The 19,354-nt window shown below is 36.1% G+C and overlaps 1 pseudogene; it reads left to right on the top strand.

The window, feature by feature from the left end:
* The first annotated feature begins 335 nt into the window (after positions 1-335).
* Positions 336-835, top strand: LOC110199178 (destrin pseudogene; annotated as a pseudogene).
* Positions 836-19,354: the final 18,519 nt, after the last annotated feature.

The raw sequence follows: 19,354 nt of genomic DNA, 5'->3' as shown, positions 1-19,354 counted from the left end.
CACACACACACACACACACACACACACAAATACTGAAGAAAATAACACCTTAAAAAATAGACTAGGCGAAATGGTAAAAGAGGCCCAAAAAGCCAATAAGGAGAAGAATGCCTTGGAAAAAAAAAGAATTGGCTTGCTCTCCTCAACAGCCTCACGCATGGCCTCAGTGTCACCTCCTTACTACCATCTCTCGCTGTTCCCTTCCTCAGACTACCAGGGGCACACACTCCTTTGCACTCTAGACCATAGCAGTGCCAAGACCCCCAGCTCTCCCTCCTCCCTGCCCCCGCTCGCCGAGGGGCCAGATTGGGCTCCAGATCTTCCACTTTGGAAACATGACCTCAGGAGTGCAAGTAGCTGATGAAGTATGCCCCATTTTCTATGATATGAAGGTTCGGAAATGTTCCACGCCAGAAAAAGTGAAGAAAAGAAAGAAGGCAGCTTATCTTTTGTCTCAGTGCTGACAAAAATGCATCATTGTGGAAGAAGGCAAGGAGATCTTAGTGGGAGATGTCGGTGTAAGCATTACTGATGCTTTCAAACATTTTGTGGGAATGCTTCCTGAAAAGGATTGTCTCTATGCTTTATATGATGCAAGCTTTGAAAGAAAGGAATCAAGAAAAGAAGAATTGATTTTTTTTTTATGGGCACCAGAACTAGCCCCTCTCAAAAGTAAAATGATCTATGCAAGCTCCAAGGATGCAAAGAGAAATTTCCAGGCATTAAACACAAATGTCAAGCAAATAGACCAGAAGATTTCAACAGGGCTTCTATTGCTGAGAAACTAGGAAAGTCCTTAATTGTAGCTTTTGAAGGATGTCCTGTGTAGATGATCATTCAGTTCCACAAGCTGAAAAGCTTCCATGTTTAATATCTTCTTGCTAAATATTTAAAACAAATATACTTGGGCCAGGGTTTCACTGTCTTGTTCTAGATTAAGCTAGATATTATTTAACCTGTATAAAATAATCCTAAATAAATCTAAAGTCTAAAGTTAAAAAAAAAAAGAATTGGCCAAATGGAGAAGGAGGTCCAAAAGTTCACTGAAGAAATTTTAGAATGGAACAAATGGAAGCTAATAACTTTATGAAAAATCAAGAAACAGTAAAACAAAATTGAAAGAATGAAAAAAATGAAAGACAATGTAAAATATGTCACTGGAAAAAAAAAATAACTGACCTAGAAAATAGACCCAAGAGAAATAATTTAGAAATTATTGGACTACCAGAAAACCATGATCAAAAAAAGAGCCTAGACACCATCTTTCAAGAAATTATTAAGGAAAACTGCCCTGATATTCCCAAACCAGAGTTGAAAACAGAAATTGAAAGAATCCACCAATCACCTCCTGAAAGAAATCCTAAAATGAAAACTCTTGCTAATATTACAGCCAAATTTCAGAGTCCCCAGATCAAGGAGAAAATATTGCAAGCAGCCAGAAAGAAACAATTCAAGCATTGTGGAATCACAGTCAGGATAACACAAGATTTAGCAGCTTCTACATTAAAGGATCAAGAGATTGGAATATGATATTCTGGAGGGCAAGGGAGTTAGGATTATAACCAAGAACCACCTACCCAGCAAAACTCAGTATAATCCATGAGGGGAAAAAATAGACATTCAATGAGACAAAGGACTTTCAAGCATTCTTGATGCAAAGGCCAAAGCTGAATAGAAAATCCGACTTTCAAATACAAGACTCAAGAGAACATAAAAAAGTAAACAGAAAAGGGAAATCATAAAGGACTTAATAACGTTTAACTGCTTACATTCCCACATAGAAAGATGATATTTGTAACTTGTAAGGCCCTTCTCATTATTAGAGTAGTTAGGAATATATATAGACAGAGGGTACAGGTGTGGGTTGAATATGACGGGATGATATCTAAGAAAATAAAATTAAGTGGTGAGAGAATGTACTGGGAGAAAGAGAAAGGAAGAGGTAGAATGGGACTAAAATCTCACATAAAAGAGGAAAGAAAAAACTTTAACAATGAAGAAGAAGAGTGGGGAGGTGAGGAAGAGTGAGTGACTTTAATGCATTGTTGGTGGAGTTGTGAACTGATTCAAACATTCTGTGGAGCAATTTGGAACTATGCCCAAAGGGTGATAAAACCATGCATATCCTTTGACCTAGCAATACCATTACTAGGTCTGTATCTCAAAAGAGATTTTTGAAAAAGGACCTATAAGTAAATAATACTTATAGCAGCTTATTTTTGGAAGAAAAGAATTAGAAATTGAGAGGATACCTATCAAATGGGAAATGGCTGAACAAATTGTGGTATGTGATTACGATGGAATACTATTTTACTATAAGAAATGATGAGCAGGATGCTCTCAGAAAAACCTGGAGAGACTTACATTGATTGATGCAAGGTGAAATGAACTGTGCGTACAAAGTAACAGCAATATTGTAAGATGATCAGCTGTAAATGACTTAGCTATTCTCAGCAATACAATGATCCAAGACAACTCTGAAGGACTTATGATGAAAAATGCTATCCATCCCCAGAGAAAGAACTGATGGTGTCTGCATACAAACTGAGGTATCCTTTTTTTTTTTAACTTTCTTTATTTTTCTTGAGTTATTGGAGTTGTTTATGTTTTCTTTCACTATATGACAATTATGGATATGTTTTACATAACTACACATTTATAACCTATATTGAACTGTGTGCCTTCTCAATGAGGGGAGTTGAGGAGGGAGGAAAGGAAAGAATTTGGAACTCAAAGTTTCAAAAACAAATGTTAAAAATTGTTTTTACTTGTAACTGGGGGAAATAATAATTTAATTTGAAGATGATAAAGATTCAATAGATTGAGCATTAACTTGTCAAAAATGAGGCAAAATATTGTTATATGTTCTCAAAGATCATGATACAGAAATTAATAATATACAGAAATACATCTAGAAGAAACAGACATCACTTTTCCATTCAACAGTAAATTCTATAAATAGTCACATACTACTAAATTTGTCACATGTAACTGAAAGTGGTTTACCGCTGAAGAGAGACTATTAAATGGTGAAAGTTTAGGAGTCAAATAAAAATTCTATCGTGGGTGAAGTGAACAGAAACCCAATCAATCATATTTTGATAAAAGAAAAAAAGTTTTGAACAAATGATTATGAGGTGAATTTGATTACAGAAATAGATGGTTCTATGTTAATAATTCAACATTAGTTCATCATAATCATAAATTACATTTACATATACTTTACCTCTAAATTATACTGGTCCTGATGCTCAGTGACGATTTTTCAGGGCAATGTTTAGAACTGTCTAACATTTCAGTTTGCATTCAGAAATATAACACTTACAGAATACATAAAAAATATATGATCAAGTGGCAATAATTTTATGCCAGAAGTTCACCATCATAAGTAAGATTGTAGAGAATCTTCCTACTACAAATACAGATGATTCCAAAGAACTCAATAGATAAACTCTACTGGAAATAAAGGATTATCATAGATAAAACCATTACCCACAATTTCCCTAGACATGATATTGATATATTAAAATAAAGAAGCACAACATTTTAACAGATGGCACCATACTGAACACTCATAATCTGACTTAACATGGGATGAACAACTTTAAAACTTTATAGAACTGATGGTGAAAATTAAAGCATACAGGAACATGATGATGAACATGTCATCCTCATAATCATGTCTTCTACTGCAGTTTTTCTAAAAATGCTTTCAGTCAGCCCAGGGAAAATAGCTTACATCTCAATATATTTATTCAACTAAATGAAGCACTTATTCTAACCACCTTGTAACAGTTTGTGGAACATTGAGTATAAAAGAAAAATAGATGGATAATGAATTCCTTAAATCTGATTTCCATTCAAAATAATAAGAATGAAATAATTATATTATAACAATGACAACTAAGAAGAGTTAAAAGAAATAGAAGTGTTTTTGAAAGAAATTCAAAACCAAGTTTCTTTCATCTTAAATTACAGTTTATTTTTATATAGTTCAGATTTATTAATCCCTGAATATAAGAAAATAGTAGAATTTGCATGATTCTCAGTACAAGCTACAAAAATATAACACATGCTAAATATATAACATGACATTACCTGGTTTTCCAGAAACTAAAAAAATCAGAAATGTCCATTCTTTTTCAAACCAACAGATTATCACTCTTGGTAAAAGAAATATAAATGTCACTATGTCCTGGAGAATTCAACAAATATTGGAAATATAGCATACAGAGAACTATTGTAAACGATTACCAAGATATACATTTATCCAAAAAAATGGAAGAATAATATTTTTAACAACCGTAACCATTATGTTCTCGTATCTCTTAGTAAGTTACATGGACTTTACTAGAAATCAGTGTAGTGTATGTTATTCATAAGAAATAAATCCATCTCTCAAACTGGATTAGAAGATAGAGCCAAAATGATGCATTACAGACAGCCATCAATCTGAACTCTTCCAACATTCCCTTCTAAACAAGTTTAAAATAAGTTCTTAAATCAAATTTTTGAATGTCAAAGCCAAAAGGTTTTTTTCCATTTTTCCAGCTAACAAAACAAAACAAAACAAAACTTAGGAGGTCATCAAGAGAGGTCCATAACACTGACATGGGAGTCAGCCCAGTATGCTACAGCAGCACCCGTTATGGGCCTTGGACAATTCTGGGATAACTGGGCAGGACAAGCAATTTTGAAAGCTCCCAGCCTAGAAACAGTAAAGGGGATTGTCAACTGCTCAGAAACTGGTAACAAGAGACTCTTTACTGCCACTTGGTGCAATTGGCACTGACAACTCTACTGCCCACACACAGGTTTGGGTCTCACACAGTTCTTATGTATAATGAATAAAAAATAGTATTTATCTATCTATATAGATCTATAAAGAGAAATTCCATTTAAAATAGTTTCACAAGTAATAAAATATTTGCTAGTACAGATGCAAACAGGGATTGTCTGAACACAACTCTAAAACATTCTTTGTAAAAATAAAGTCAGACCTAAATTAGAGAAAGATCAGATCAGGGGTGGGGAATCTGCGGCCTCAAGGCCACATGTGGCCCTTTAGGTCCTCAAGTGCAGCCATTTGACTGAATCCAAACTTCAAGTTTGATTGGATCATTGTTGGGTTAGATAACTGAAAGGTCAAGCCAACATAATAAAAATCACAAAGCTACTAAGTTAATATATTTATTCAGTGGCATGCCAATGAAAATCCCTAAAGAATATTGTATAGATTTAGAAAAAAATACAATAGTAACATTCATCTGAAAGAAAGCAAAGTAAAAAAAAAATAGCAAAAAAAAAAGTAGGAAGAAAGGGGATCTATTTATACAAGATCTGAAAGCTACTACAAACCAGCAATATTTAAAAACAATAATACTTGTTAAAAATATTGGAGGAGAAGGAGTTTGTGGATTAGATTAAGTATATAACATACAGAAACAAAGACAATGATCATAATAGCATAATATTTGATAAACCAAAACTTCTGGGGAAATTAGAGAGCAAAATGGCAGAAGTTAGGGAAAAACTAACATCTCACATCATATAGCAAGATAAGTTCTAAGTGAGTAATTGACTAAGAATTTTTTTAAAAATGTCACTTTATAAACAGATTAGAGGAGTAAAGAAGAAATTGTCTCCCCCCCGCCCCCCTTTGTGGAGCATCAGTCAGTCAATAAATATTTATTAAGCTCTGGGGATACAAAAAGAGGGAAAGACAGTCCCTGCTCAAATAGCCTACAAGCAAATGGGGAAGACAAGCAAAAAAATATGTCAAAACAAGATAAATCCAGAATCAAAAGGAAATGATCGCCCTCTAGTACTAAAACTTCTGGAAATTTTCATTTACAATTTCATGAAATATGCCATCTAGACTTTTTTTTTCTGATCATACTTTTCAGATATGAATAGATTCTTAGATTGTCTCTCCTGGACTTGTTTTCCATGTCAGTTTATTTAATATTTTATTTCTTAGATTTTATTCACTTTTTCAGTTTTGTTAGGTTGACTTATTGCCAGGTCCCCATCCCAGAAATAAACAAATGTGTATGTGTGTGTGGAGGGGGAAAGGTGTGGGTGTGTTGGTGTGATACACCTTGTCATTACATATGATACTATTCATTTGGTTAGTTGACTTCTTTCCTTTAAGGAAAAGATATATTTTATTTTTACTTTCCCTTCAATGTTCAATACATCTCTCACATATTAGCAAGGCATCTCTTTTATAATAACTAGGCTATGAAGGATGCCCTATCTTAAATTATTTTTAAAATTTAATGCAATTTTTATTTAACAAAAATATTTTTGTCTTTTACTTTCCCCTACTGAAAAAAGAAAAAAAGTATGAAAAACGTATAGCCCAGTAAAACAAATTCTTACATTGACCATATCCACATACAAAAGTCTAATGCTACAACATAAAACCACCCTTTCTCTGTCAGAAGGTAGGCAGCATGCATCATTATCTGTTTGCTAGAATTGTACTTATTCCTTTTATCGATAACACTTTTTAACGCTTGTTTTTCATTACTAAATTTTATTTATAATTTATAGAATAAAACAAGCATTTCCATAACATAACAAAAAACATGATTGTTCATGAAACTGCAAATCTACCATGCACAACTTGCTATTCCTTTCAAACATACAACAAAATTATCATGTAATTTTTTTTCTTCCCTTCCCTTCCTTGAGATAGCTACCATTCAACACAAATAGGAGTGTGTGTGTTTGTGTGTGTGTGTGTGTGTAAAATTATTCTATACATATTTCTATTTAACAGTTCTTTCTCTAGATGCAGAAAGCATCTTTTTTTCTTTCTAGTTAATTCATGTATTTATTATAGTCAAAATAACTTATTCACTCAAAGGCATTCTTAAAACAACATTGCTGTTACTAAATACAGTTTTCTCTTGGTTCTTCTCATTTCATTCTTCATTATTTCATGCAAGTTTTTCCATGTTTTTTCTAAAATTATTGAGCTCGTCATTTCTTATAGCTTAGTAGTATTCCATTACAAACATATATCACAACTCATTCAACCATCCCCAAAATTTCTAATTCTTTGACACAACTAAGAAAGATGCTATAAACATTTTACAACGCATAGGTTCTTTTTTCCCATAATCATCTTCAGAAATAGACCAAGTAGTGGTATTGCTGGGTCAAAGGGTATAAGCAGTTTAATACCTCTTTGGGCACAATTCCAGATTGCTCTCCAAAATGGAGTTCACAATGCCACCAACAATGAATTAGTATCCCAAGTTTTCCACATCCCCTCCAATATTTGTCATTTTCCCTTTCTATCATTTTAATCAGTCTAGTAGGTATAAAAAGGTTTTTTAATGTTGTTTTCATTTGCATTTCTCTAATCAATAATGTTTTAGAGCACTTTTTCATATAACTATAAATTATTTTAATTTCTTCACTGGAAAACTTCCTGTTCACATCCTTTGACCATTTATCAATGATAAATGATTTGTATTCTTATAGATTTGACAAAGTTATTAATATATTTTAGATATGAAACATTTATCTGATAAACTGTAATTTTTCCCAATTTTCTGCTTTACTTCCAATCTTGGTTACATTTGTTTTATTTGTACAAAACCTTTTAAATATAATGTAATGGAAATTATCCATTTTACACCTAAGTTTATACTATTTCTTGTTTATTCATAAATTCTTCACCTTTCCATGAGTCTGATAAGTAATGTTTCCCATTCCAATTTTCTTCCAAAATCTCTCTTCATACCTAAGTCATGTATCCATTTTGACCTTAACTTGGTAAATGGTGGTAAATAAACCAGTTGGTAAAAATTGGTAAATAAGCTAAGTTTATGCTTAGTTTCTGCCATACTGCTTTCCAGTATTCCCAATAATTTTTACCAAATAATGAATTCTTATCCCATAATCTTAAGTCTTTACACTTGTCAAATATAGGGTTATTATGTTTATTTGCTGCTGTAAAATGTGTCTATATACAATTTTTAACCCTTATAAAGTTGTTGTCTTTGCAGCGTTGTATAAATTATTCTCAAATTTCTGCTCAGTTTTCTCTGTATCAATTGATGGAATCTTGCCAGGCTTCTCTGAAACCGTCTATTTCATAATTTCTTAGACTACAATAACATTCAATTACCATTATATGTCATAATTTGTTCAACCACTCCCCAAATAATGGGCAATGCCTTTATTTCCATTTCTTTGCTAAAAAAAAAAAAGAAAAAAGAAAAAAGATTCTATATAAAATTTGGTGTTTACCAGTCCTTTTCCTATTTCTCTGATCTCTTTTTTAGTATAGGGATATTTTCAGTACTTCTAGAACAAAGCATATGCAGAGTTTAGAAACTTTAGGGACAGAGTTCAAAACTACTTTTTAAAACTGTTTGATGAATAAAGAGATTCTGCAACAGTGCATGAATATGTCTTTTTTTTCCCCTTCAGCCCTTTCAACATTTTTTAAATCAACTTTATAAATATGATGGTTTTGAGGAGAGAGTGATCAACTGTGTCAAGGAATGAATGGAAGTTGAGGAGAATAAGGATTGAGAAAATACCACTGGATTTGACAACAAAGAGATCATTTGTAATTTGTAATCAATGGAATAAGTTCAAAAGCCAGAATGTAAAGGGTGAAGAAGAGAGAGAATGGACAGAAAGAAAAGCTGACTATGGCAGACACATGCTATAGAGTAGAAGAGATATAGGACAAGAGTTGACAGGGAAGAAAGGATCAAGTGAGAATTTTTTTGGGAAGGGCATTTTTGAAGTCAATGGTCACGGGAGATTAAAAATGAATGAAAAAAATGGGGATGGCAGAGGGGGCAATCTGTTGGAGGAATTGGATTGCTTGAATAAGTAGAACTTGGTAAAGGGTAAGGCCACTTCAGCGTGTGAAATGGGGGTGAAAAAAGAGACAGTGGCAGAAGGCATATGAATGATAGATGGAGAAGAGGGGAGAAGAGAAAGATCCTTGAAAATGGTGTCAATTTTTTTCTCAGAATTATGAGACAGAGGTTCTCATCTGAGAGAATGGGGGAAGGAAGATTGGGAGGTTTGAAGAGGGATGAAAAGGTTACAAAAATCCACTATGGACAGTACTATAGTGAGTTTATAAGGGTGGTGTAATAGGATTGCCTACCAGCAGTGAGGGCCCAGATTAGGTTGTATAACATAATTTTGCACTAGACACAGGATAATTTTGTTATTTTCTTTATCTTTGTTCATCAGCATGACTGTAAGAGCGTGAAGGTGGTGAATGATGGGAGTGATCCAAGGCTGACTCTTAGCTTGGAATAACTGGTCATAAAAAGGCTAGGGATGCAAGAGAAGAGGACAATGCAGAATTGAATTGGTTCACTAAGCGGTCAACATGGGGAAAACAGGAGAGAATTTTTAAAATTTTACTGACAAGATGTATTTGGTTTTTTGTCATTGTTTACTTTGGAAGGGGGAGTGTAAATTAAAAAAAAAAACTCTTCACCAAAGACTACATTTCATATAATAATGAAGAATCTGCATTAAAAAGTATTACCTACTAAGAATATTTTAAAAATGTTTTTCATTTTAAAATGACATAATAGCTTGACAGCCCACTAAACTGTGAGGTCTTTGAATTCAAGGACCCTTTTTAAGTCTTTCTTTATATACAAAGCACTTTGCACAGTGTCTCTAGCACACCTAGAAAATACTAGGTAATTAATAGCTATTTGTTAAATTGATAGTATTTTGTCCCCAAATTTTTGCCAAAGATATTTTGGGTAAAGAAATAACCTCCATTTCTTTATTATATTAAAAAACTACTTTTTTTTTAAAAAAGTGGGATATAGCCCCAAAATTGCCCTCTAGTTTTTCTTTTCCCTTCTCATGTTAATCATTTAATGAAGAGGGCCTATATTAACCTGTTTCCACAGAATAATAGTGGTTTTCTTCTTTTTATTTAGCATGGTATTCACTTTCTATAAATAGCATGAATAAGCAATTCTCTGAGAAGAATATTGCCAGATTCTTTTTAAACAAGTCTACTGTAAACTTTGTTTTTCTAGGGACATCAACTTTAGCTTATAGTAGTTTCAATTAATTTCTAATTGTTATCTGTAGTTTTGTTTAAAGAGATACTAGGATTAGGACAATAAGAAATAAGCATTCAATTAGGAAATTGAAAAAAAGAGTTCATGCCTGCAATGAGCAATAACAATAATGATAATTATGATTACTAATACTTTATATGTTTCTACCTCCTGAGGAGATTAGAGCTAATTAATTCTCCAAATATTCCTATAACAGAGAGATAATATGGAGAGATCCTATTTTTCATAAAGAAATTGCATTCATGGCATAATGTAACAAGGTTCATCTGTCAATGAAAACCAAGAAAACCCCAAATTAGAAATATTTTGCCAGATTTTGCCAGAGATTACATGTTCTCTAGAAGGTTAGATCTGAAGTCAAATTCCTCTTCAAATACTTCCTACACATGCAGCCATAAACAGATCGTTTTCCCTCTCATAGTCTCAGTTTCCTTATGTAAAATGGGAACAAGTTTACCAGTTCCATTAGAAAAAGCAAAAAGCAAAACAAAACAAAACATTTAAGTGGCTCATATTTTCCAGGTACTATGCTAAGCGCTGAAGAAACAAATGGGAAGACAAAAAAGACAGTTCTTTCCATCAACGAGCTTACAATATAATGGAGGAAGAAAACACACAAAAAGTTGAAGGGGAAGGGGTACCGAGGAATACCTGCACCAGGGGCACATTTTTTTTTTAAATTAAATATACTTACATTAGTATACCACAAGATGAAGTCATTCTTCCTTATGTATAGGTAGGATACAAATAAGAAGAAATGGACATAAGAAGAAAAAAATTAGAAATAAGGAAATGTTCTTAACCATCTGCTAATAAAACAGTGAAATATGATACCAAGGAAAATTGTATTAATCACAGAATCGCAGATTTGGAAGGGACTTTTATGGCCATCTAGTTCATTCCATACATGAACAATGATTATCTCAACAGCATTGCCAAAATATGACCATCTAGCCTTCATCTGACAACCTTCAGGGTCTCCGAGCACTGCATTCCTGTCTTGGTTAGCTCTCACTGGTAGGGATCTTTACATTCTACAAGCCTAAAGTTACCTGTCTGCAACATGGAGTTGTTGCTCCTACTTCTGCCCTATGGGGCCAAACAATGCAAGACTAAGAACCCTTCTAAGTGATAGTATTTATACTATCATATCCCCCCTCTATCAAATCTCCAGGTTAACTAACACCCATTCCTTCAATGGATCTTTAAATACTTCATGTCCATCCTAATCATCTTTGACATTCCTTTGAGAACTAGACTTCTTAGCTTTATCTGAAGACTGGTCTTTCAACATCAGTTACATAGTAACACATATTAACAACCTTTAGGTGACTGACAGAATAAATGCAAATGTGACTTTAAAACATTTCACATGAGAGAATCCCCCAAGGATCTAAACTGAAGATTTATGATTTGGATAGTAAATATCTAGATGATATATTATACAGATCCATTCGGTTGTGATGTTTTGTCATTTCTACCTACATGTTTTGTATCAAGCTCCCTTCACTTCTCTGACATTCCTACTTACCCCCAACCCCCAGAGGCAGGACGTCATCACATAAAGCCTGGATTATTGCAACAGATTAGTGGCTGATCTCCTTGTTTCAAGTTTCTCCCTACTTCAGGCCATCTTTTACTCAGATATAAAACTAATATTCCTAAAGCACAGATCTGACCACATCAAATCTCTATTTATTCAATAGCACTAGCTCCCTATTTCCTACAGGATTGAATATAAAATCTTCCGTTTATCTTTTAAACCCTCCATAACTTAGCCTATTCCTACTTTTTCAGTATTCTTATAATTCATGTTGCCTCTCTTCCCCAGCCATACTCTGCTCTCTAATGACACCAGTCTACTTGCTATTCCCTATAAAAATTCATTTATCTCTACATTTCTATCCCTGATTCCTGGAACTCCTTCCTTCTTTATCTCCAAATTCTGGATTCTCTAGCTTCCTTCAAGTCTCAGCTAAAGCCCCAGGGTTCTTCAAGAAGCCTTTCCTGATCCCCCTTAATGCTAGTTCCTTCCATCTTTTTCTCATCTCTAATTTGCCCTATATATATTCTGTTTGTACAAAGTTGTTTACTCTTTAAAACGGAAGCTCCTTGAGAGCAGGAACTATCTTTGGTGCTTCTTTGTATCCTCAATGGGTAGAATAGTTCCTGACACATAGTACATGCTTAATGAAGGTTTCTTAAATGACTGATTATAGAACTAAGTATACTGACTTAATATTAAGTGTTCTACTCCAGGCCTTTATCTTACATTGTGTTCAACAAGAGTTTGCTTAATCACTTTCTACCATATCTTAGGTTATATGAACAAAATATACAAATGATATTTTCAATTAAAAATGACCTGTAATGTGTATATATATATATATATATATATATATATATATATATATATATACACACACACACACACACACACATAAATACACATTTACATAGGTAGGTATATATGCATATACATATACATATACATATACATATACATATACATATACATATACATATACATATACATATACATATACATATACATATACATATACATATATACATCCATGGCATCTGTAGGAAAATAGTGGCTCTGAGGAGCCCCTTTTCCTGTTGGTGTTTATTATAATCATTCTATCAGCATCATACTGAAGCATATTAATACATGCCATGTTTATATGATAATAGTAAAAACACTTGTTCTTAAGAGACAAAGTCAAAGGGTAGTGGCGGAATGGGTTCCAAAAGCCCTTGTTTCTATTGCCTCCCTAAATACTTACTTAATGATCAGACTCTGTTGAGTAGTTGATTCTACTACTTGGAAATCAGGTCAATTTCTTCCAGAATTTTAAAATCAAATGCATTATAATGACTGATTATTCTAATATTAAAAACAATTCTGCTCTATCATTTCTCTAATTAGTTTGTTATAAAGGGAGCAGGAAAATGGTATCTTCAGACTATCTTGGTGGCAAAATAAATTAAAGGTAGACAGATACAAATCTGAGAAGTATCTATGTCAATATCAGACTGACAGTTATATAAGAATTGCTGTCCTTTAGTAAAGGGGATGTTTAAATCTCACATATAGCCAACTTAAAATGGCTAAAAAAAACATGCTTTTTTGGGGAAAACAGATTTATTGCGAGAACTCTGAACTGATATCTAGATGATCCTCAGAACAGCCCTTGAGATGTCAAAGATGATAATACAGTAACAACATTTGGGAAGTATTTCTAGTCTTACACTTAGCCTTTTGGCAGGAATTTATTAAGACAGAATAAGCCTGTGACTTTTCAATTCCGAGTACAATTTGTTTCTCTAATACATCTGCAGGGGTAATGTGTGATGGAATTTTTCCTTTCCTGGGCCCAGTAGTTTTGGATGATGATATGCTATAATAGGTTCTCACAGGCCATATCTCAGCAATATAAAACACAACACATGTACATCTGTGGCCCAGTGTCAGTGCCTTAAATGTACATCAGAAATGCATTAAATCTTCTGATTGCTATTCTGTTTGTACAGCTTGTTGGTTCAGAATTTCCCCTGTAATGTACTCTGCTGATTACCTTGAATTATTGGTGTATCCTTGGTAGAACAAGCACACCTTGTTCTGAAATACAGTACTATGGATGTGGCCTGAGCCCCCTTTTTTATATTAGGAAAACAACAGAAATGATGCTTGGTGTTACACAGGTAACCCTGTTGCTTATTTAAAATCACATCTCAAAATCATTTGTGTTCTTTTGAATCAGAAAAACATAATGGAAATAAGTTCAACTTTTCTCTATACTGTTATGTAGTGTGTACATTGACATTTATCTGCACAATGGTTATGTCCACACAGGTGAGAACATTGCTACTTTGCTCTCCAGGAGTGTGCTGAAGCCAACTTGAATCAGATTGTGAGAACTGGTTGTTAAATCATAAAGGGTGAACATTAAAATCAGGACTTAATTTATTATTTTGTTGTTTATCTACCCTTAAGAAAGTGATGGAGAAAAATATTGATAATACAGATTAATCTTAAAAGGCATTTAAAACAGAGATGCTGGTTTAAGGTTTTCCAGTATATCTCTTGCCCTGCCCAAATAACTCCATCTATTGATCTATCTGTGTATGTATGCCTGTGTGTGTGTGTGTGTGTGTGTGTGTGTGTGTGTGTGCGCATACATGAGAAGGTAAGCATATACCCCCTTCAAGTATAATTGAAAAATGAAGTGAATGCATTTTTATACATTTCTACCTTGGGACATTGAGACATCTACAACAAGCTTAAACCTCAAGGCTCTGTTCTGAGTCTAAAATAAAATATTTACAATCAGAACAATTGAATCATTTCCATTTCAGAAATATTCTTCACAGTTACAGTTGTTTTTTGAAATCTGTCCAGTATCTGTCATGTAAAATGTTATGTTGTGTTTTTGATGGAAAATAGTGAATTTGAACCAATACATATACACTCTCTTGCCCAGTCTCCTCATAACCAAAGTCATGCATTTGTAGACCAGAATAGGATGTATAACCTCTGGCCAAGCCAAAAGTTTATGTTAATTAACCTAGACTGCAATCTAGCACCAAAATTAGCTAGAATAGCATAGTGCATTTGACTCTGTGTTGACAAAACTAATAATTATACTTAGCAATATTTTCTTAATACTTTGGATTTCTCCTCTATTTCTCATTGATTTAGTGTTGGTGCTAATTTCTAAATGTTGTTCTAAACAGATATGTTTGGTTTAAAACCAGAAAATCTTGAAATAATAAGATTGCAAAGGTAGTATGCTTGGTATTATCACTACCCATAACTCAGACAGCAGATTTCGCATTAATCTCTGAAGAAGAAATTAAAAATTATTAACCATGCCTATCCACTCCACACAAATTCCCAAAATAGGTGATTCAGGGAATGTCTTCAAATAGGAATAGTTTTCTCACAGAATTTAACTTACTTTAGCACCTAGTTTAATATTGTCCTATTACTATCACATTTTGGAAACAATATGAGTGAAAAAAATCAGCTTTGCTAGTTTAATAAGAATTTACCCACACACAAACAAAAAATAACATACAAGACCACATGTACTATTGCTATAAAGCAGTATGCAACCTTTCAAAATATAACTGAACTTCCTTGTAGGATCTTAATATCATGTTCAGTCATTTTCAGCTTTTGTGACCCCATCTGGGATTTTCTTGGCAAAAAATACTAGAATGGTTTTCCATTTCCTTCTCCAGCTCATTTTTATAGATGAGGAAACTGAGGCAAACAGGGTTAAGTGCTCAGGGTCACATAGCTAGTAAGTATTTGAGGCCAGAGTTGAATTTATGAATAAGAGTATTACTGACTCAAGGTCTGTCATTCTATCACATTGTGCCACCAATGTGCCTCTCTTAACCTCAGAGATTTATAAATGTCAGGGGACAGCATTTAGTTGAATCTTTCTAATTTTATAGGTAAGGAAACTAAGGCTTAGAGCTATTAAAGAAATTGCCCAAAGTCATCCAAGTGATTAGTAGCAGAAGAAGGATTTGAAACCAGGACCTCTGAATCCAAAATCCTTCAGCCTTTCAAAGAAATCTGTGATGTTATTTCCCTAATAATGCTCCTTAAAATCTTGCATATCCAATACAATACTATTAACTACTAATCATCACCTTCATACTATAATTGATCCTCTTTGAGAATAAAGGACAAACAAGAATCTGTGAATAGTAGTAGCTGCCCCATTGGCCAGTTCCACATGGGCAACGCTCCTCCCTTCCCTCCCTCCCTTCCTCTTTCCTTCCTTCCTTCTTCCCATCCTCCCTCTCTCCCTCTGTCCACATGGTGAATCATACACTTACATGTGGGTACTCTGCCCAAAGGAATACACATTTCTTAGAAAAGAGCTCTGAAAAACTAGGCATTGATAATTCCATTGGGATTCAATTGGAGCTGCTGGACTACACCTTAAACCGAAATCACTCTGGCTCTCACTGATTGGCCACTAAGTCCCAGGCAAAGTCTCTGTTGGTCATTGGGTTTTAATGGCTCTGAGTGAGTGTAAATAGCAATTGTTTATCTTCTGGCCAGAAACCCTGAGAGTTCCCCTCACAGATTGATTTTTTTTTTGAGTAGTTAAAAGGGAACATCTTTTGCCTCATTTCCTGCCTAGCCTTAATCACTGAATGGGTGTTGCCACATATAAACTGAGACCTGGGAAAGGCCTTTGCTAAAAAAGGCCAAGGTCTCCCACTGCATCCAGGGCTAACCCATCATCCTGATCTATGTCTAGCCACTGGACCCAGATGGCTCTAGAGGAAAGAGTGAGGCTGGTGACTTTGCACAGCCCTGCATCACTTAAATCTAATTCACCTGCAAGTCAATACATCACTTTCCTGACCTCACTGATCCTCTTCCAGAAGGAATGACAAACAACAGGATCTGTCTTTGATGTGAATACAGTCCAAGAAAATAAGGCTATGTAGGAAAAAAGAATAGACAGAATTTTGTTTTTTTAAACAGTGAATATATTTGGAATAAATATGATTATTATCACTACCACTTGTGTTTGTTTTCTGAGAGATGAATAGACCATGTTAAAAGTTTGACCCCAATTGTATTTTTAAGCTATTGGGGGGGTGGAGGTATTGGGATTTTATTCTCTTTATATTTAATTAGAACTGGTGGGCAGCTAGGTGGCACAGTGGATACAGCATAGGCCCTGTAGTCAGTAGGACCTGAATTCAAATCCTGTCTTAGGCCAGATACTTGACACTTACTAGCTGTGTGACCCGTGGCAAGTCACTTAACCCCAACTGCCTCGCAAAACAAAGAAACAAACAAAAACTGGTGATGAAACTTTCAAGAATCTCTATCAAAAACAGAGAGGAACACAAAATTTAGAAAAAAACCTAAAAGATACACTTATCTAACTTTGTACCATAACCAAATCCATTTTCCCCCTATTTTAAATTAATTACCCTTAAAAACCTACTTAAGGAACTTTTCTATGGCAAATTATCATCCGAAAAAAGGTCACTGCCTGCAGTAGAAAACGCAAAAATCCTTAGTCCATTATTTAAAGCCTCCATAGTGTACTTCCACAGTGCTGTGCCAGAAACCAGCCTGAATGCCTCTCTGTTCCCAGTCCTTGCCTTCCTCTTCTGCCTCTCGGGGTTCCCTCCAGGGCTGCATTCCCTCCTGATGGCGGCCGCGCTCCCAGGGAAGCCCCCAATACCCCATCGATTTGTTCTCCGATCTCATATTCATTATCCGGGCGCCAGGTGTCACTATAGTACAAGGAGCCCCCTTTTCCAGGCCTTTATTCTGCTCAAAGGTCAGATGGACGCTTTGTTTGATCCTCTGACGTGAGCAGCGCGACGCTGTACTAAGGCTGGGAAACGCCACGCCTGCCAGGGGTACTGACGCCCACATTTTGGTCTCATTCAGTCCCGGGGTAGGATCTGCCAGCAAGAGGCCAGAATGATGTCATAGGTCGATTCCACTTCGCATTACCTCAGGGTGAATATGACGTCATCAACCGGAAGAGGAACACGTTACTGGACCACGTAGAGCTGCGGGCCATGGCGGAGATGGAGGTGCACCAGTGCGGCCCAAAGCTCATCTACACGTTTCACGGCATTTGGCCCAGTGAGGATGAACCCATCCGGGTCAGCCATCATTTCAACGTCCACTAAAACTTAGCGGCGAACCCCAACGAGGCCCCCCAGCGGTGTAGGGCTGGGGCTCCCCTCCTTGCAGCCACGTTGGCTGACCAGTCCCTGCTGAAGAACGCCAGACATCGGGGAGGCGTGGACCGAGCAGCAGGTGCTGGAGAATGTGAAGCGAGCGGCGGCCCTGGAGCCGACGACGAGGCCCTAGAGGAGCCACAGAGGCTTCCCTGCGGGAGGGCTTCTGGACTGAAGCAAGGCCGGCAGGTCGGGGCCCCGCCCTAGGCAGCGCTGCCCCACCAGCGGCCTCTAGTGGCCGGAGGAGCACCGCCCCCCTGCTGAGCAGCAGGCTCCTCACCCAAGGCTGGGCCCCCTCACCTGGTGCACCAGGGCCAAGCAGCCAGGTGGTGATCGACAGGCACCAAGCCACCTCTCCTCTCGTGTCCCTGGACCCTGCTCGGCAGTGCCGGGCCTCATCCGGCCGATGTCACGTAGGGCCTTAGGTCTGAACCATTGGGACCATGATGAAATCGTGGCTTCCGTTCTTGCAGTCTCCCAGCAGGAATATTGGGACAGGATGAAGAATAACACAGTACACAGAGACCCCACACACACACCAAACAAGGGTGGATAACCAGAGACTGGAGGCCCCTGCCGCCTTCTCCCCTTCCTTTGGCTTTCCACCATTCTTCCCTCCCTTGGGGGTGCTTGGGGGATTTGATAAGTCTGGTCCTGCCTCAGTCACCCCTTGGATCACATGCCTCTCTCCACCGGCACCCACATTCCCAAATCATGCCCACCTTCTTCCTTGAGCTCTTTCGCCCCTAAACCCCAACAGACATTCAGTGGCAGAATGAATGTGGACAGGCCCTGACAAACGCTGGGCCACAGTGGCCCCTTGTTATCACTGTTGACCCTACAGCCTTTTGGATACACCTGTCAAAGGAGAGAAATTGTGCCCACCACCTTTACTTCCCCTTCTTGAGAAGGTAAGTGGTGAAATCTCCAGCACATCCCAGGACTTTTGAGACATTGGTGGATGTCTTTACCCTTTCTCATTTAATTATAATGTAATTTAACTTCTAAAAATATTTCTAATACATTCATATTTTATTGGATATCTGGATGTTGGATATTCTATCTTTGGAGTAAACATTTGGAAGAACAAAAGGTCCAGAATATCAAAGGAACTAATGAAAAGAAATGCAGGGGAAGGTGGCCTAGCAATTCCAGATCTTAAATTGTATTATAAAGCAGCAATCATCAAAACTGCTTGGTACTGGCTAAGAAATAGAGTGGTGGATCAGTGGAATAGGTTAAATATGCAAGACACAGTAGTCAATGACTATAGTAATCTATTATTTGATAAACCCAAAGACCCCAGCTTCTGGTTCAAGAACCATTCTTTAAAAAAAACTGCTGGGAAAACTGGAGAAGAGTATGGCAGAAACTAGGCATAGACCCAAATCTCACACCATATACCAAAATAAAGTCAAAATGGGTTCATGATTTAGATATAAAGGCTGATACTATAAGCAAACTGGGAGAACAAGGAATAGTTTACCTATCAGATCTATGGAGAACAGAAG

The sequence above is a fragment of the Phascolarctos cinereus genome, unplaced genomic scaffold (assembly GCF_003287225.1).
Source record: "Phascolarctos cinereus isolate Bilbo 61053 unplaced genomic scaffold, phaCin_HiC Scaffold_4;HRSCAF=312, whole genome shotgun sequence".
Classification (NCBI taxonomy): domain Eukaryota; kingdom Metazoa; phylum Chordata; class Mammalia; order Diprotodontia; family Phascolarctidae; genus Phascolarctos; species Phascolarctos cinereus.
The sequence above is the reverse complement of the archived record's forward strand: the minus strand, read 5'-3'. Positions and strand labels throughout refer to the sequence as shown.